Here is a 20,082-nt window from a genome sequence, read left to right as displayed (position 1 = left end):
AAAGCATTGTGGGTAGAAGTGGTCAGGTCTGGCTGAGTCAGCTGGAGTAGCAGTAGAAGAACACTTCCTGCTCTTGGAGACATAGCCCACAGGCAAGTCTACCTGGCATGCCAGCCATGATTTGTCCACGCTCCCCACACTCCCCCGGGCAACCAATAGGTGCCCGCCACTAGTGCCTTTACATCAACTCCCTGCTAGGTGATTGGCTGGGGAGGACTCAGGAGGTGGGGGTTGCTGGGGGCTATAGAATTCCTGATCTGTGATGCGCAACAATAAACAAGAACTGCTTCAAGCTTGTCCTCCCAGCGTGTGTTCCTGTGCGCCTCATTCAGGCTTACCTCCTGCCGGAGATCTAGCCCTGCAAGTGGCACCCAATGTGGGGCTTGAGTGTTTTTGGCAGATGGACAGTCTAGTGCAAGGTAAGCGCCTCCATGGGCAACCTTCCCCCCGCAGCGCAAGAGCCTCAATCTTGAGCACTTGTTGCCTTGCTTAGGAGTAAGCGGATAAAAGAATCAGAAAAAGAAGCTTGTTTAATATGGGAAATAGTGCATTGTGTCCATGGATTGACTCCAAGGCCATTTGGGATCCAGACAGCTGGACCCGTGTCCTTTAAGCAGCTTGTAAAAAAGAAGTCTGCAAAGGCACTGAGCTGCCCTTGACTTTTTATCCTATTGTAGTAGCAATTCAAGCCTGTCTATCGGGGAGAGAGGAGGGAGAAACTTTGCAGGCATTCAATGCCTCACTGCGAGAGGAGGCAGAACAAGCAGAAGATGGCGGAGCTGCTCAGGCACTTCTGTCTTCTTGTGGCACAGCAGACAATGCCACCAAGATGGCAGAGGATCGACAACTCCCGCCATCTTGTGACTCAGAGTGCCGGCCGGCTGTGCTTGCCAAGCCGCCTCCCCCCCACGATCAGTCCCAGCAAGTCCACCCAACCACTTCTTTTGGCCGTTTAGGCCAGCCTGAGAACCACCCTCAGGGGACTTTATATCCTTGGGCAGACATATCCAATCTTACCCAGGAGAAAGGACCTATTGTTCCTCCTGTAATACAACAGTTGTTTATGGGCCCCCCAGCTACTGTGGCAATGGCAGCCAAGCCCATAGATGAGCCACAGTTCGCATTCCCCGTGAAAGTTCACTGAACTGCTGCCCGGCCTAATTTATGGTACCCCCATGACCCAAAGGTGCTTGATAAGTATCGGGCCACTGTCAGGGAGGATGGATTGCATTCCCCGTATGCTCAACAAATGCTTGAAACCATTAGCATTGACCTTAACTGCCCCACTGGAAAAAACTGCACTCAGGCTACTGACATACCTTTCCATAGTCAGTTATGTCCCCGTAGAAAGTTTAATAGTTTTAGAAATGTTTCCACTCCTCTTGAGGAATTAGTGATTAGTTTTTGTGCCAGCTCCTGGCAAGGCAGGGTATTTGGAAGCCTCACTTCGTCCCTATGACCGGCTATATACAACAGGTCTGAGGAGAATCCCAAACCTCAAAATCTAAAGGAGTTTTACAACTCTTCAGGAGGGCGGTTGGGGGACCTAGGACCTCCCCATGCCAATTATTTGCTCATCACATTCCTGCCTGGACCTGTCTCCTTTTCTATTGGCCAACACTCGTTGCTGCAACCGCTCTGCATGTGACCAAACATCAGGGATGGTGGTAGTTAGAGCCCCGTTCTTTTTTTTGTCTAGGAGACAACTCTTCTTACACCTGCACCCTCAGTAATCACTGGCAACCAAATGACACATATCCCTTTGCAGGCTTGGTACGTGTTCCCCCATTTATTGTTTTGGCTACTAACGACTGTCAGTTTTCCCAGGTTCAACTGATTCATCCGTGCCCCAGGAGAGCAATAGGTCTGATCATTGCAATCATGTCAGCAATCATTGCTTCAGTGGCTTCCACTACCACCGCCGCTATATCGTTCTCCCATAGCCTGTCCACCATGCATCAGATAAACCAGCTCATCCCTCAGCTGTCATCCATAGAGCTGCAGCATCTGCAGGTTGCCAATCATCTTAAAGGAGGCCTTCTTTTGCTCCAACAACAAATAGACTTGTTCCAAGAAGAGATTATGTTTCTTCGGCTGCGACAAGGAGGACTGTGCAGTGCTATGACTACTTCTGTCTGTCAGCTTTCCACTCCAGTGCCCAATGTCACTGAACTTAGTGAATACATCCAAGGACCTTGGTCCCTTAAGTACTTAAACTTTACCCAATGCTTGCTGCATGATATTACCCGCCTAAATCAGACCACTATACAGCTTATTCCAGCTGCCTCTTTTTTAAAAGATGTGCTTAAAAAGCTACACTAATGGTATTTGCCATCCTCTCTGGTTATCTGGGGAGGCCTTGTGCTATTAGGGCTTATTCTTCTGGGGATTATAAAGTGCCTGCACTCCTGGCAAACGCCTCCAAAAATGGGTCACCATAATGATGGTCCTTTTAAAAGAAAAGGGGGAATTTGTGGGTAGAGCTGGTCAGGTCTGGCTGAGTCAGCTGGAGTAGCAGTAGAAGAACACTTTCTGCTCTTGGAGACATAGCCCACAGGCACGTCTGCCCGGCATGCCGGCCATGATTTGTCCACGCTCCCCACACTCCCCCGGGGGACCAATAAGTGCCAGCCACTAGTGCCTTACATCAACTCCCTGCTAGGTGATTGGCTGGGGAGGACTCAGGAGGTGGGGGCTGCTGGGGGCTATATAATTCCTGATCTGTGCCACAATAAATGAGAACTGCTTCAAGCTTGTCCTCCCAGCGTGTGTTCCTGTGCGCGTCGTTCACACTTACCTCCTGCTGGAGATCTAGCCCCGCAAAGCATAAATATACAATAAAATTGCTTCTTTCAACTCATATCTATTTACCTATATAAAAATAATTTTCACAGACCATATGACAGAAAATTGTACATTTATGATTTTTGCATTACTTTTTGAAGTTCTGGTGATGAAACTGAAGGGGTTGAACCTTCTAGGCAGTCATTCTGTTCTTTGAGACACTTCCTGCTGAGGCTGGTTAATTTGTCCATTTGTCCACGTGGTGAGGGTATGATATCCAGGTGTTTGGTGATACATTTGTTTCAAAAGTGCTGTGAAGGCATGACTTATTTATGTGAGTAATATGAAGGAAATCAGGAGCCTGGGAGTGAAGATCACCCTTCTTCATGTGTGGGCTTTATCCTCACCCGAAGATTGGTGGACTTCAGAGAAAATTATAGAACGATTTTGAATGGTTTTTGAATGGTGTCATCCCTTTCCTTCCTACTCATTATCTGACTTATGAACTGTAACCAATCTGTACATTACCTTTACAATCAAGTGAAAATCGAATAAAAATCCTTAAAAAAGATAGTGACTTCTTCCCAGTAATAAAGAATTTTGCCTCAACATTGACTTTGGAGAGGGAAACGACATATTTACTTTTACTCTGAGTTTCCATGTTTCATTCTTGGCCAATCTGTCTACAATTCTATAAGAAAATGCTGTCTCTGTTTCTTTTTGTGCATGCACACGCACACGTACACACATACACACACATATCCTTTTGGTTCTTTATGTCTGAAAGCTATAAACAATATTGATTTCTTCAACAATATCTTACAGGGGAAATATTTAAGTAGTATACTATCCTTATAGTTACACTGGAAAACAGCAATCCCACTATATGTTGTACTTCCAGTCAACTTACAGATGGAAAAAAAATTCAAATAAATGGTATTGATGAGGAAATGAATTGAAAACTCCAGTGAACACTCTTGGGTGAAAATTATGTTACAATGACATACAAAATAAGAAACTAGTAACGGATCAAATGTACACAAGCAAATTACTTTTGTGTGTGATGAAAAATAATGTAGAGTATTATTGGTGCAGAAATAGGACTTTTTTATTTCTATAGAATATAGATTCATCTATTCTTGGCATTTTACCAACTACAAATATTTATGCTTATTTTAATCAAGAAGTATTTTTCTATATAATTGATGTCAGTCTAAACCACTGATTCACTTGTTGATAAAATGTTACTTAATTAGACATAGGTCCTCTATAAAATTTTTGATTTTCGCAATGTTTTTACACTATTTTTTTAATTTGGATTGTAATTGAAACCATGCACTGTTTCAAGTCGGATTGTAGATGTGAGAGCAATTTGAACTCAAACTCATGAGTACATAACAACAGTTGTTATTGGAAAGCAGAATGAACAAGTAGGACTGTTAGAAATCAAAATTCTCTAAATGAGTAGGAGGAAACAGTCTATCACATCAGTGAATGATCAATAACAGTAATTAGATTTAAGTGTCATTATGAATACATCAGATTATTTAATGGCAGGAAATTGGTGACTATTTTCAAAGTAAGTGGAAAGTACAGTTGTATATTGATGTTTGAGAAGTGTTTGTAGGGTCAAAAGTTTAAAGCGATTGGAAAGTATCAAAATAGCTGCTGTGAACAATGAAAAAGAGATCAGAGAAAGAAAATGGAAGGTTGCCCTGAAATATTGAGGGCAAAGGTAAGGTGAACACTTGAGTTTTATGGTAGCAATATGTACAAATGGTCACTTTACAGTGCAGCATTCAGCAGCTTCAAATCAGCAAAGAGAGTGTACTTGGAATTAACCCCAAAATAACGTTCTCCAAGAGCTCCAAAGTTTGGGGGACTGGGAATGTAGCTCAGCAGTATTCTTGTCTAGAAAGTGTAAGGCCCTAGGTTTGATTCCCAGCCTCACAAGCAAACCTGAAATGAAAATAAAGATATGTGTATACATATATACGTGTGTGTGTAACTCTATTATACACACAAATGCACACACACACACACACACACACATAGATCTAAAGTTAGATAGTGATGGATTTGTACAGATGGTTTATGGTAGTGATGGAGCAATGAAATACATAACCATAGCTTGAAATTCAGAAAACAAACAAGAGTGGAATGGATGAGTAATTGTGAGGAACAACAATGACAACAAAAACCCAACTAAGGTATAGTTTAGAAAAAAGATAAATGTGGAATATGTAAATATAGAAGAGCAGTAGGAAAACAACCATGAGAGCTAGAGTGAAAAGAATAAAGAAAAGAAGGAGAGAGGAAGGGGAAAGGAGAAGAAGAGGAAGTAGAAGAGGAGGAAGAAGAATTGCAATCACAAATTACAAAGGCAATTTTCACTGCACAAAAATACTATGTTGTAAAGGTAGATGAAAATGGATGTAATGATTGCATGGTACAGAAGAGACATGATGCAGAAGTAGAATACCATGTTCTCAGAGGCACGTGTGTGTTCTTTAGATTGGGTATGGAGAAAGACAGTGAATTTGACACTGTCCAGTCGTTAATAGGCTATGTTATGTTTGTCATTCCAGACCAGGTATGTAGTGATTCGATGTATGTAGCTGGGCCCCAAGGGCTCATGCCTGTAACCCCAATTACTTGGGAGGCAGAAATCCAGGGGACTGTCATTTGAAACAAACCTGAGGACAAAAGTTCATGAGACCACCTGCTCAAATGATAGCGTGTTATCTTAAGTTATGTAACAGCTATTATTGGGAGGATCACTCTTCCAGGTCAATCTAGACTCCATTCTCATGAAGAACAACTGAACTGCATTCAATGACCTTGTACTTGTGATCCCAAAGATGATGGAAAGCGCTCAAGTTGGGAATGTGCCTGGGTCAAAACTGACATCATATCCTAAAATTCCCCAGTAAAATCTGAGTTTGGAAGTGTGACTCAGCACTGTCCATAGTATGTCAGTCTAGCATGTGCAAAGGACCTGAGTTCAATCTCCAAGCACCATCAAAAGTAAAAATAAAGGAAATTTTAAAAAAGCAAAAGAAAAAGAAGAAGGGAAGGCAAAGGGAGGGTGGAGGAGGGAGGGGAGGGAATGGAAGGGAGGGGAAGGGAAAAGCTGGCCAAGTATCTTTGTTGTATTACAACTCCTGTCACAGGCAGATTTGTAATGGACAGTTCAGCCAGAGTGTCTGACCACTCATGAATGGATAAAGAAAATGTATTTGTACACAATGAAGCATTATTAGGCCACTCAGAAGAATGAAATTATGTCACTTCAAGAAACCTGGATGACACTAAAATCATCATATTATGTCAAGCCAACTGAGAAAGACAAATAGCACATATTCCATTCCTATATGTCATCTAGATGTACATACACACACATATACTCGACCAAGAATGTGTGAAAACAAAGGACCGTCCTTGGAGAGCAAAGCAAGGTCAGCAGGAAAAAGTGAACATAACCGAAGCATTTCACAGAAATATATGAAAATAAAACAATTAAAACTCTTAAAAATGATTAAAAAATGGACCAAGGACAAGAAAGAGTAATAGAGAGAATGAATGTAATCATGCATGCATGTGAGGAAATATTATAATGAACCATCTTTGTGCAACTAATATATACCATCAAGTGGAAAATGTTGGCATGCATTTAAGTGGACAAATGAAAATACATTATGATTTACAAGTTATTGTTTATCAGTTTGTATATACCTCTTTATTCATTCACCCAAGAAATATTTGCTTTGAATTCACATGACTGAGTTAGAAAATTTTAGAGATACAGAAATAAAAGAAAAGTCATGGTGTCTTCATACACACACAATATATTGTAACCAACAAGTTAACTTAAAAGCAGTTTCTCTATTGCCAAAAGGGAGGGGGCTTAAATAAGTAGTACAGCCCTATAGATGAGGAATTCTAAACTGTTAAAGAATATTAAAAAATATTCCAGAGGACTTAGGCTATGTAATTTTTTTCAGCCTGCATTCTGAGGAGACTATACATTTCTATTAATTAAAAAATTAATATTAAACCACATTTCACACAATTATCACTCTAAAGCCCAGAATCAAATTCCTTTCCATACTATAACTACTATAATGTGCCACCAAATTAAATTTAAATGTATTGTTTAAAACTACTCCTACAGACTGGAAGTCATTAGCTTGTGGCTGTCATCCTAGCTACTCAGGAGGCTGAGATCTGAGGATCATGGTTCAAAATCCAGCCAGGGCAGGAAAGTCTGTGACATACTTATCTCCAATTAACCACCCAAAAACCAAAAGTAGAGCTGTGGCTCAAATGATAGTGCTATCCTTAAGCAAAGATCTCAGGGACTGTGCCCAGGTCCTGAGTTCATGCCTATGAATGGGCACAAAACCAAATAGATAAGATAGATAGATAGATAGATAGATAGATAGATAGATAGATAGATAGATAGATAGATAGAATTAAAAATAAAAAAGAAACACACAGTTCATTTAACAACTGGCTTCAGACAATGTATACCAAGAAGAATGGAACTCATTTGCTGCATTTTCTGTTTAAAAGATTCTCCCTTGTGTTCTCAATTATGAGTATTTCAGTGATACATGATAAAAAGCAAAGATTAATGCCATATCAGTTCTTGGGAATTGATGAAAATGATCCAGAGTCTCTATTAGGTGACGTTGTCATTCACTTACAGCATTCACTTACAGCAATAATGGGCTTTCCCATTGGTGACTTTAAACAGAGATTTTCACATCTTATTGGTAAAAATGTATTAATATCTTCCAGTTATAGAGAAAGCCATGCTGATTTAGCACAAAAGATAGGGTGAAATATAACTCTGCCTAATCTGTAGAAGAGATTCCCTGCCTGACTCTGGCATAAATTGGGCATGAAATGAATGTATTACTGCAAACTGTAAAAATAAAACCCATTATAAACTAGAAATTAATCATTGCAATGGCAAATCATGTTCTTCACTGCAGCATTTTCTTTGTGATCACTTTGCTGAAAAGCGATTGCTTTCTCTCTGCTCTTTACTTTCTTTAAGGATGATATTCATTTTAGTGTTTCCCTCATCCAACTGATGTCTATTTGAAAAATAAGCTAGGTTTTTGAAGAGCTACTCATTTTAGTTGCCATATTGTATGTTCACATTTCACCTATCATAAAAACAATCTCGACCATATGATATAAAATGTCCTACAACATTTAATACATTGTAAGTCATATAAAATTAAAATTTGATTCCTTGATATATTTGACATTCCTTGATACATATTATGTATAATATACTACATATATATGTGTTATTACATAGTCACCCCATATATATTATATATATATATATATATATATATATATATATATATATACCAAAGATTGGGATTTTATCATATAGAGAATTTTTTATAACAAGGATTGTCATGTGTGCAGATAAATAGCTCTTCATCTGACAAGTAGTTAAAATCAAGGAAGTGTGATAAATTCAATTTGGAAAATCAAAACAAGTAATATAATCTGTAAACAGACAAAAAAAACTGTATGGACAATTCCAAAAATGGCAACAGACATGCATGCATACATACAGATATATCATCACTGCTGCACAATTAGCTTTTAAAAACTTCCAAGATATTACTTGTTCACAGACTCTCGTGGTCATGGTCAACAGGGTGAAAAATGAACAGTTCTGTGTATTTGTTTGTGAAATAAAACACTCTCCAGTCATCTTGAATACATTATCTATTTAAGAGATTAATATGTACATTTTATCTTGGAAAGAGTCAAATTCTTATTTTTGTGAAATTTGCCACACCGAAATAATTTTGGAGTTTATGTACAGAAAAAATTATGTACATAAAAATGTGTTAAAAGCATTGAAATATATTTGCATGTTAAAGTAGGAATGGGAACAAAGAAAAAGGAATGGAAATAGCTATGGATTTTGCTTGTATGTGTTTGTGTGTGTGTGTGTGTGTGTACATGAAAATATATATACACGAATATACATACCGATTTTGTGTGTAGTGTATATATATGTCCATATATATGTATTCATATATATATACACACACTTATGTGTATATGTAGACATATATGGTCCACATGCATTTGTATACATATATGGTAATGCAATTAAAAGTTTGAAGTATATCTGTATCTATAAGACATATGTGAAAAGGTGCAATTCTATATGTATGAATAGGCACATGATATGTATGCATAGCATATGGAATCCTATGGTTGTGTATATGGTGAGTATGGCAATGGATTCAAATGCATGTATAAAGTTGATAGTCCAGATCAAAGGGGAGCTTACATATTCTTTTGATGTTTTTAGATACATTCTTTTCTTGAAAGTCACATTCAATTGTAGTGAATAATAGATTAATTATAGAACATAATGTTTTATTTGCATGTTGTGCATTTGCTTCATTCTGTAATAGAGAGTATGCAATCAGCATGTTAGTGCTGTCATGTTTAAATGTGACTCGTATTGAGCATGGTGCTATTCAAATTTCGAACTTCTAAATGAGTTTCAAGCAGTAGCAAATTCTCAATACTGAGAGAATGCCCTCTAAGAAATTGTGAGCCCTTTGTGATTGCCTGATGCACCATTGAAGATGTACTGGTTATTGATATTTTCTACACATGTTTACACATTACTTCAGTTATAATACTCAAGTATTTAACCCTCATAATTTTCGAAAATAAATTAGAATTCCCACTTTTTGTGGTTTATGTGGCTATTGACACACTTCATTACTAGCTCCTAATTGCTTTTAATTTTGCATAGCTCTGAAACTTATTTAAATAAGTTCATTGTTTTGCTGCCAGGAGAAAGAAAATTTAATTAGAGGTCACTGCACTTTCAGATTGAATTAATTAAAGATCTATTCAAACCCCTTGAGGATAAGCAGATTGTCAGCTGGGGAAAAAATCATCACAAGTCTGAACTCTCAATTCTGCATTAAAATTAATTTTTTATGAATCAAAACTTTGCGCTTCTTGACTCCTTCCATGCCCATAATCTCTTCAAATACTAAAGAAAGAATGTCAAGAAGTATATACCTAATTAATGGGCTCTATTCACACTAATCACATCTTTATCAAGTCTTTCAAATGCAAGCAAAAACATCTCCATCTTGGATGGAAGAAATGACTTCTAAACCATACTAGAAATTTACATTAGGAGGCTCTGAGGATTACACAAGCATCTCTGAGTATTCATGTTCTCGTGACTGCAAAGAATACCAATGTAAATAAACTATCAGTTATTTAAAAATATATAAATGTATAATACCTGCATGCAAGTACTGCTTTAATGTCCCCTTGAATTCCACTTATTGAACTTAAGTGAGACATCTTGAGCTGGTAAATGATCTAATATTGAGCTGCCTTAATATATGAATCTATTAATTTATTGCTGTAAATACAGAATAAAAATGTAAAGGATGCATGGATAACAATGATTGGTCTCCTCACACCCTCATCTGTTGTGGCATATGGATTCAGAGGCTCTGGTAGACTAATTGCATAGCTCCTCTACATGCTGCACCAAATGGCTGTGGCTGGGAGTGTATTGGTGGCATCTGCTCACAGTACCAACAACAACCAAAAGAGAAGGCTGGGATTAGACAAACACATCAGGGGTAGGCCTTGGAATGCCCTAAAGCTTCCAGTAGGAGTCCTCTTACTAAAGGTCTGCAGGATCTTGCAATTCCATATTCATGAGCAAGCATTTAAAATACTAATTAGGGAGGAGAGTAAACATTCCATAGAAAACAAACACCCAAATGGGAGAGCACCAGCCTTGAGTGATACAGCTAAGAGGCAGCATGCCCAGACCATGAATGCAAGCCCCACTATTGAATCAAAAACTCAACCAACAAAACAACAACAACAAACTCAGTACTGAAGGTCAGGAGGTGTGCTTAGTTATCTGGAGAGTGGACATTGCCTTCATGGTCTCTAGACAGCACTATCTTGGAGCAAAGAATTGCTTTGCCAACTCCTAACTAGCAATATGAACTTGGGCAGTTCAGATTTCTTCTTCCTACCTAGGATTCCTCTTCTTTTATTTTTCTTTTTTCTTTTTTAATACTTATTTATTGTCAAAGTGATGCACAGAGAGGTTACAGTTTCATATATTAGGCCTCAGGTACATTGTACTGTTTGTTACCTCCTCCCTCATTCTCCCCTCCCCCACCCGTTTTTCCTCTCCCCCCCATGAGTTGTTCAATTGGTTTACACCAAATGGTTTTGCAAGTATTGCTTTTGGAATCGTTTGTCTTTTTATCCTTTGTCTCTAGATTTTGATATTCCCTTTCACTTGCCTAGTTCTAATGCCAGTATATACAGTATCCAGTGTATTCAAATGAGATACAGTGATAGCATGGGTGCAACCACAGGAAAGGAATACAAGAGGATCACCAACAAAAGAAGCTATGGTTTCGCATGGTATCTTGAAAGTAATTACAACAGTACTATAACACTCATTTCCATAACATGGAGTTCATTTCACTTAGCATCATCCTATGCATTCATAGGGGTATAGCTATTAGGCTCTTGTAAATCACACCTCCACTTCTGGTTTTTGGCTTGTTAATTGGAAATGAGAGTCTCACAGACTTTCTTGTCCAGGCTCACTCTGAAACTCAATCCTCAGATCTCAGCCTCCCAAGTCAGTAGAATCACATGTATGAACCATCAGTGACCTTGTTGCAAGTATTAAGTTTTCAAATGTGTAATGTGTACCACACATTTTGCTGAGCCTTTGCATGAGTCATCATATTCAATTCTGATCACACCACTGGGAAGTGGGTATCATTGTCCCACTTCACAAACAGGATGTGGAAAGGTGAGGAGCTTTGTGATGAAGGGATGACAATGGCTTGAATTCAAGACATGAGAGCTCAAGGCCTGCCCTCTCTCACCCTTAATCAGATGTTACTGAACATCTCTTCCAATGACCAAAGAACCCAAACTTCATCCAGAAAGAAGAACTAAAACAAAGATGATTTCTATTTACTTCCCCTAATCCCTGATGTCATAGGTAAATAAGAAATCAGTAATAAGCCTGTAGGGTCATTACCAGAGTGGCTTTTAACTGATTTAAGTCCATTCCAAAAGTTGCCAGAAGTGGGAATGAAATTGTCTCCTTCACGTTTGTGGTCTTAGGGGGAAAAAGTCTGAAAATTGTGTTTTGAATTGGGATCTATTTGCTTTAGCAAATTAAGAAGTCAGCTCATTTTTAATTAAAATGATAGTTACCATGGAAAAGAAAGAAAACAAACACCTAATACAATATGAATTCTATGCAAATAATTGCCATATTGTATGGTTTTGGAATAAAAATCACAGAAATTTACAATTGGTACATCTTTAGAATCATAGAAATTTTTCTTTACTGTTTTCAAAATGTGACTTGTTTGATGTGCAGATGCAAACGTATGGAAGTGTAAGACTGAGTCCATACAATGAACCAGGGCTTTTCATTAAAGACAGGATGGATTGGATAATACTTGGTGAAACAATGGAGTTGCAGCATTTGATTCCTCCCCTATACATACCTACTTTAGTTAATATGTTTTAGTACCTGTGAATAAGACCTTGTATATGTTTTCATATGACATTGTTTTAATTTGTTCACAAAAACTTCAATAAAACAAAAATTTTAAAAGAGAGCAAGTTATACAAAGTATGCTGACACAAACTAGAAGAAAGCTGGAGGAGCAGTGATTGGCCCCTCTCTATTCATTTCATAATTTTGGAATAAGATTTCAGGGCAAATTGCTAATCAGGAGCAGAGAGAGGAATTACATAATGATCAAGGGGTAAATTCTCAAAGAAGCCACAGCAATCCTTCTGTGAAGGCTGCTAACCCCTGAGGGAAATGGACACATCAACTGGGAGAGTTGAGACTTCAGCCCTTCGCTGTCATTGATAGATCCAAATTTTGTTTGTTTTTGCCAATCATGGGACTTGAACTCAGGGCCTCAGCCTCTGTCCCTGAACTTTATTTGCTCAAGACTAGCACTCTACCACTTTCAGCCACAGCTCCACTTCCAGTTTTCTGGTGGCTAGCTAGAGATAAGAGTCTTAAGGACTTTCCTGCCCCAGCTATCTTTGAACAGAAATCCTCAGATCTCAGCTTCCTGAGTAGCTAGGATTACAGGCTTGGGCCATGAGTGCCCTCCCGTTTTTGTTTTGTTTCTTTTTGTTTGTTTTTTAAGTCTCTGTCTTCACTCTTTCTGTTATAGGGAGATTTCAGGGATTTTTCCATGTGTAATATGGGAATGCATTTGTCCTTTCAGCACTCCTACATTCAAGAAAACACCTGTAGATCTAAGATGTTTACCATGAATGTCAAAACAAATGCATAATTACTACAAAGAACATTTATCTTTGATTTTCTGTTTTAGAATTGTTAGCTTGCCTATACATAAAGTATTGGGCAAAAAGATCCATATGCTTTCTTAGGAAGAAACATCCTGCTCATAAACAAAATAATTTTAGTGCCAATAAACAATTGCTGACATGTTTTTAGTCCGTTGTTAATTAAGCAGTGAAAACATTTTCTGGAAATATATCTTCATATGAGTTATGGAAGGTATATTTTCATTCAGGAAAACTTTTGTGTGACTTATGTAGATCCTAAGATGGAAATGATGCAATACATTCTGTGTGCCAGTAATGGTAGTAGGGACCTTGATTTCATAAGCAAAAAGTTAGTTATAGTGCTCACATTGCTATATAATTTCCTCCAGGATCTCTACATCAGAAATGGGTTTTATTATATCCTAAAACAGGTTTCCCGCATTCACTTTAGAAATGAATTAATGTTGAATAAACAACACTACTAGGCAGCCCCTGGTATGAACAACGACATCTATTTACGTTACCATGAATAGTTATGAACTGAGAATCTCAAAAAGCTGAGCAAACAGAACATTGCTTCTTAATTTATTTTTATAGGAGAGGGAGCCCTCATTTTTCACAGTTGGGTATTTTGCATTCAAATGTAACTTCAAAGGAAATCACATCAACATGGCATATTTTATTGTTTAATATAAGATTTTTGTCTCATTGGGTAGTCATCGTCTTCATGGAGAGTTTTATTTAGTTACACTAATACAATAATTTCTAAATCCAGGTACATTTCTTTAGAAAACAATTGATTGCATATGCAAGCAATGAGCATTTTCTATGATAACAAATTCACAAATTTGAGAAGGAAAAACGTATCCTTACTTTCTAAGAATTCATGGGTTCTCGCCTGATCTTTATGGATTACTGAGGATGAATTGTTTCTGAAGTTGTTATCAAATAAAAAGATATTCTTCCATTAAAACATTTAAATATTAAAATGTAAAGGCAAAATTTTCTACAAATGGAGAATTTGTACAATTCTATTTTACTAATTGAATAAAATAATAGGAGCTGGGAAAATAATTTTTACATGCAGTTTTCTTGTGCTAGTATTGGGGCTTGAAGTCAGAGCCTGGGCATTGCCCCTGAGCTGTTTTGGTCAAGGCTGGAACTTGACCTCTTAAGCTATAGCTCAACTTCCTACGTGCAAACTTTATTGAAATCATTATCTTTCCTTTATAGAGAGCAAGGATTTTAATTTTAAGTATTTCTATTTATTCTGATAAAACAAAATCAAAGCTCAGGTGTTGGTGGTCCCATCTGTAACACTAGCTATTCAGGAGACAGAGATCTGAGCATCTCAGTTCAAAGTCAGCCTAGGACAAGAAAGTCAATGAGAATCATATCTCCAATGAACAACCACAATACGTGGAAGTGCATCTGTGGCTCAAGTGGTAGAGCCTTGAGCAAAAAAAAGACAGTGCCAGAGCACAGAGTTTAAGCTGCAGCACACACACACACACACTCACACACACACACACACACACACACGAATAATTTTAAATTCTAAATATGTGATCTATTCTGCTATTACTTAGCCTGGCATGTGAGTAATCATAGCTACCCAGGAGGCTGAGATCTAAGGATCATGGATGGAAGCCAGGCCAGGCTAGCTTCCAATAAACTTTCAGAAGAAAGCCAGAAGTGGCTCTGTGGTTCCAGTGTAGTGTTGGCCTTGGGCACAAAGAGGCTCAGGGATAGTGCTCAGGCCTAGAGTTCAAGACACAGGAACAGAAAAAAAAATGCTGTAGATTTGCATGAAAAAGTGTGTGCTAAATATCTATAAGATTTCCCCCAGATACTGTATATGCTGGTACTAGAACTAGAGAAGCAAAAGGGAATATCAAAATCGAGAGACAAAGGATAAAAAGACAACTCCAAAAGCAATACTTACAAAAACATTTGGTGTAAACCAACTGAACAACTCATGGGGGTAGAGGGGAAAGGAAGGGGGGAGAGGGGAAATGAGGGAGAAGATAATAAGTAGTACAAGAAATGTACCCACTGCCTTATGAATTAAACTGTAACCCCTCTGTACATCACTTTGACAATAAATAAATAATTATTCAGAAAAAAAGAGTACCCTTTTTTTTTTTAATCACAGGCATTGTAGGAGTTTCATTTCAGGTTTGAGATGTCTAAGCAGAAAGGCTTCGAGGAATTCCATGTCTTCATTATCTTTAGTTCTTTAATCATAATAGAACTTGAAAGATAACTACGCCTACTTAATCTTTGATAAAGGAGCTAAAACAATAGTTTGGAAGAAAGATAGCCGCTTTAACAAATGGTGCTGGCAAAACTGGCTCAACACATGCAACAAACTAAAACTAGATCTTTATATATCACCCTGCACCAAAATCAATTCCAAATGGATTAAAGACCTTGAAATCAAAACAGACACCCTGAAAACACTAAAGGAAGGAGTAGGAGAAACACTTGGGCTCCTTGGCGCAGGATGGAACTTCCTTAACAAAGACCCAGAAAGGCTACAAATCAAAGAAAGGTTGGACAAATGGGACTGCATCAAACTGCAGAGCTTCTGCATGGCAAAGGACATAGCTCACAAGATAAACAGAAAGCCCACAGACTGGGAGAAGATCTTTCCCGGCCATTCAATGGACAAAGGCCTCATATCTAAAATATATGCAGAACTAAAAAAATTACCTTCCTCCAAAACAAAATCGCAAAGAACCAATAGCCCCCTCATCAAGTGGGCTAAAGACTTACAAAGAGACTTCTCTGATGATGAAATGAGAATGGCCAATAGACATATGAAAAAGTGCTCTACATCACTTGCCATAAAAGAAATGCAAATCAAAACAACATTGAGATTCCATCTCACCGCAGTAAGAATGTCCTATATCAAGAAAACTAACAATAACAATTGTGGAGGGGATGTGGCCAAAAGGGAACCCTACTTCATTGTTGGTGGGAATGTAAACTGGTTCAGCCACTCTGGCAAGCAGTATGGAGAGTCCTCAGAAGGCTAAATATAGAGCTACCCTATGACCCAGCAGCCCCACTTTTGGATATCTATCCAAAAGACCACAAACAAAATCACACTAAAGCCACCAGCACAACAATGTTCATCGCAGTACAATTTGTCATAGCTAGAATCTGGAACCAACCCAGATGTCCTTCAGTAGACGAATGGATCAGGAAAATGTGGTACATATACCCAATGGAATTTTATGCCTCTCTCAGAAAGAATGGCATTGGCCTATTTGTAAGGAAGTGGAAGGACTTGGAAAAAATTATACTAAGTGAAGTGAACCAGACCCAAAGAAACATGGACTCTATGGTCTCCCTTATTGGGAATAATTAGTACAGGTTTAGGTAAGTCATAGCAGAGGATCACAAGAGCCCAATAGTTATACCCTTATGAACACATAAGATGATGCTAAGTGAAATGAAATCCATGTTATGGAAACGATTGTTATATCACACTTGTAACTACTTTCAACGTCACATATGTATCTGTAGCTTCTATTATTGATGAGGTTCTTGTATCACCTTCCTGTGGTTGTACCTACACTATCTCTGTAATCTTATCTCAGTATATTTGAAACCGTGTATACTGGTATTAGAACTAGGAAATTGAAAGGGAATACCAAAATTTGAGAGACACAGGGTAAAAAACGACAAACAACTACAAAAGCAATACTTGCAAAACTGTTTGGTGTAAGTGAACTGAACACCTCATGGGGGGAAAGGGAAAGGGGAAGGAGGGAGGGGGGGATGAGGGACAAAGTAACAAACAGTGCAAGAAATGTATCCAATGCATAACATATGAAACTGTAACCTCTCTGTAAATCAGTTTGATAATAAAAATTTGAAAAAAAAAAAAAAGAACTTGAAAGATAATTGCTAGTAACAAGTTAAAATTGTCTTTGTTCTTTTTTTTTTAATGGTACTTCTTCCATCTGATATCTGATAGATATTTCCCCTACATCATTCTGTGTTAAAACAGAAAACAAAAGCGCTTAATCCCCAACCTACTTTAACCTGTTTTTCTCTCCATAGTCTTTTACATGTTGAAATATCAGTTATGTGTTATGTTTTTGTGTAGTTATTCATTGTTTTCTTCTCCTAGTCAGTATGTTTTGCTCCTTGAAATCTATGACATCTTGGTCACAGTTTAGGGCACAATGTGTCACTCAGTATTTATTTAATAAATCTAGTCACTCCTTTTGTGTAAAAAAGGAAAATAAAGATTTCAAAAAGCATTACCTAAGCAGCTATGGGGCCGTGGCCACTGCGGGACTGTAATGGGGCTTGGTGATGGCGACCACAGCTGTGGTGGTGGGGAACGGGAACGGGCCAGTGGGGGCGGGCCCAGTGGGCGGAGGACGGCCCCCCCCCCCCCGGGGCCCGTGAGCTGGAGCTGTGACTCAACAAAGCCTCAGACCCAAGCACACCAGAACAGGACTGGTCAGCTATTCAGCATTTCTGTGAGCAAGTGAATACCGACCCCAATGGGCCAACCCATGCACCCTGGCTGCTGGCCCACAAGATGCAGTCTCCACAGGAGAAGGAAGTTCTTTATGCCTTGACAGTGCTGCAGACATACATGAACCACTGCGGGGAGAAGTCCCACAATGAGTCCTGAATGAGCTGATCAAAGTGTTTTCTCCAAAGAACCTGGGAGACTAGGCCACCGAGATAGTGAAAGGTCCTGTCTTTGAGATCCTCTTCAGTTGGACTGTCTGGTTTCCTGAGGACATCAAGATCCGAGATGCCTATCACATGTTGAAGAAGCAAGGAATCATAAAGCAAGACCCTAAACTACCTATGGATACTATCTTGCCTCCACCTTTCCCCTGGCCCAAGAGCTCTATCTTTGATGCTGATGAGGAAAAGTCCAAGCTGCTGACGAGACTTCTCAAGATCAGCCACCTGAAGGATCTCCTGGCTGTGAATTTGCCAATCAAGCACCTGGTCAAGGAGGAGCAAGAAAAATCAGAGAAGGTGTCCAAGAGAGTGAGTGCGGTGGAGAACGTGCGAAGTCATGTGAAGATGCTACGGGAGATGCTGAGCACATACCACAGGCCAGGACAGGCCCTGCCCGACCAGGAGGCGCTGCAGGTGGTGTATGAAAGGTGTGAGAAGCTCTGGCCCACCCTGTTCTGGCTGATGAGCAACACCACGGATGATGACGATGCACTTGCGGAGGTTCTCCAGGCCAACGTCCTCCTCACCCAGGGAGTTCTGCTGTACAAACAGGTGATGGAGGGCCCAGTCACCTTTGGGAACACGGTGACAAGCTCAGTGGGAGACATTCCTGTCTCCAGAGTCTTTCAGAATCCCACAGGCTGCAGCAATAACTGCCCCCTGATCTACCTGGAGATGAACAGTGCGTCCAGGCAGGCTGGACCTGTGTTGCCGTCTTTGCTTCATCAGGACCTGGCAGCCTTACAGATCAGTGAAGCTCCTGTTCCGAGCAAAGTTGCTGGTCAGAGTTGCTGTAAGGAAAGGAATCTCTAAGAAGGCGGCATGCAGAGCCCTTGTGGAGGCAGGAACTTGCTGCTCACCACAGCTCTCTCCAGGGTCCCTGAATTAGGTGCCACAGAAGAGTATTCCAAAGGAAGTGCCTCCAGGTTCCAAGTCCTCTCTGGGCTGGTCATGGGAGGCTGGCTCTCTGGCCTCTTCCCCAGCGTTAGAGAACACTCCTCTGGCTCAGGTGATTGTCGCTTTGGAGTCTGGGAAGCCCAGCAGCCTGATCCTGCTTAACATGTATGACTGCAACAGCTTCCACATCCTGCTGCACTTCTCCCAGACCTCGGCTCCGGCTATCCAAAGGTGCAGGTCTTACTGTTGAGCATGATGAGCACTGCCACTTAGCCTGCCTGGGACATCATGTTTCAGGTGTCTGTGCCCAAGTCCATGCGGGTAAAACTGCAGCCTGCCTCCAGCTCCAAGCTGCCTGCATTCAGTCTTTTAATACCTCCAGCTGTAATCACCCAGATGCTGCTGCTGGACAATCTACACAAAGAACCGATCCGGTTAAGGTATAAGCTCACCTTCAAGCAGGGTGGACAGCCCTTCAGTGAAGTGGAAGAAGTGAAAGACTTTCTAGACCTGGCCATCTTGGGGATGGCCTAACTTCCAGATGGTCCTTTGATTTCAACTTGGGCCATCGTTCCTTTCACTGTCTGGTCTCATCCCAGGGTTTTAGTGCAGAGTGCCAAGTGTTCTCTCCTGATGTCGGGCTCTGTATGCCAACCTCTGGCCTGTTCTGCAGACAGTGTGTGTGTGAGAGAGAGAGTGAGAGAGAGAGAGAGAGAGAGAGAGAGAGAGAGAGAGAGAGCATTTCACATGACCATCTGGGCTGACTGTTGTCTTGTCTCTGCATCTTGATAGGCACTGCTGTCTCTGCCAAAAGATTCTTCCTGGATGGTTACCTTCTCATCCACCACTCTGTGCCTTATCAGCCTTTGAAAGTCTTGGCTGCTCCCAGGCTGCTGTTCTCAGGGACCTTCTGAGGGACCTGGTTGGTCTTGGGGCAGAGGGACCTCCAGGAACTCTTTTCCAAGGAAGACCTTGTCTCCATCATTGGAAAATGCTGCTTGCATATGTTTAGAAAAATCTAGGTGGAACTTGGCCTGTGGTGCTCTCTGCAGGCAGGGCGCTGTTTGCCAGACCAGAAAACCACAGTTGGTTGGTCAGTCCTATCCTTCACCACTGTGCCTTAGAATTGCCCTTAGATGGAGCCTCTGGACAGAGCAATAAGCTGACCCTAGGCCTTGCTCAGGCCTCCAGGCCTTGACCCAGGACCCCCGTGTCTATCCTTACCACCCTCTTTCACAAGCTTCCTTCAAGCTCTTTAATGTGAATCCCATTTAGTCACTG

The 20,082-nt window shown here is 40.0% G+C and overlaps 1 pseudogene across 1 annotated transcript; it reads left to right on the top strand.

Annotated features, from left to right (window-relative positions):
* Positions 1–5,305: 5,305 nt before the first annotated feature.
* LOC125341364 lies at positions 5,306–19,335 on the top strand (annotated as a pseudogene). Its single transcript, XR_007208959.1, has 2 exons — positions 5,306–5,377; positions 17,528–19,335. The product of XR_007208959.1 is annotated as an ADP-ribosylation factor-binding protein GGA2-like (transcript).
* The last annotated feature ends 747 nt before the right edge of the window (positions 19,336–20,082 follow it).

This window comes from Perognathus longimembris, chromosome 24, assembly GCF_023159225.1.
Source record: "Perognathus longimembris pacificus isolate PPM17 chromosome 24, ASM2315922v1, whole genome shotgun sequence".
NCBI classification, from domain to species: Eukaryota; Metazoa; Chordata; class Mammalia; order Rodentia; family Heteromyidae; genus Perognathus; species Perognathus longimembris.
This window is presented reverse-complemented; position numbering and strand designations above follow the sequence as displayed.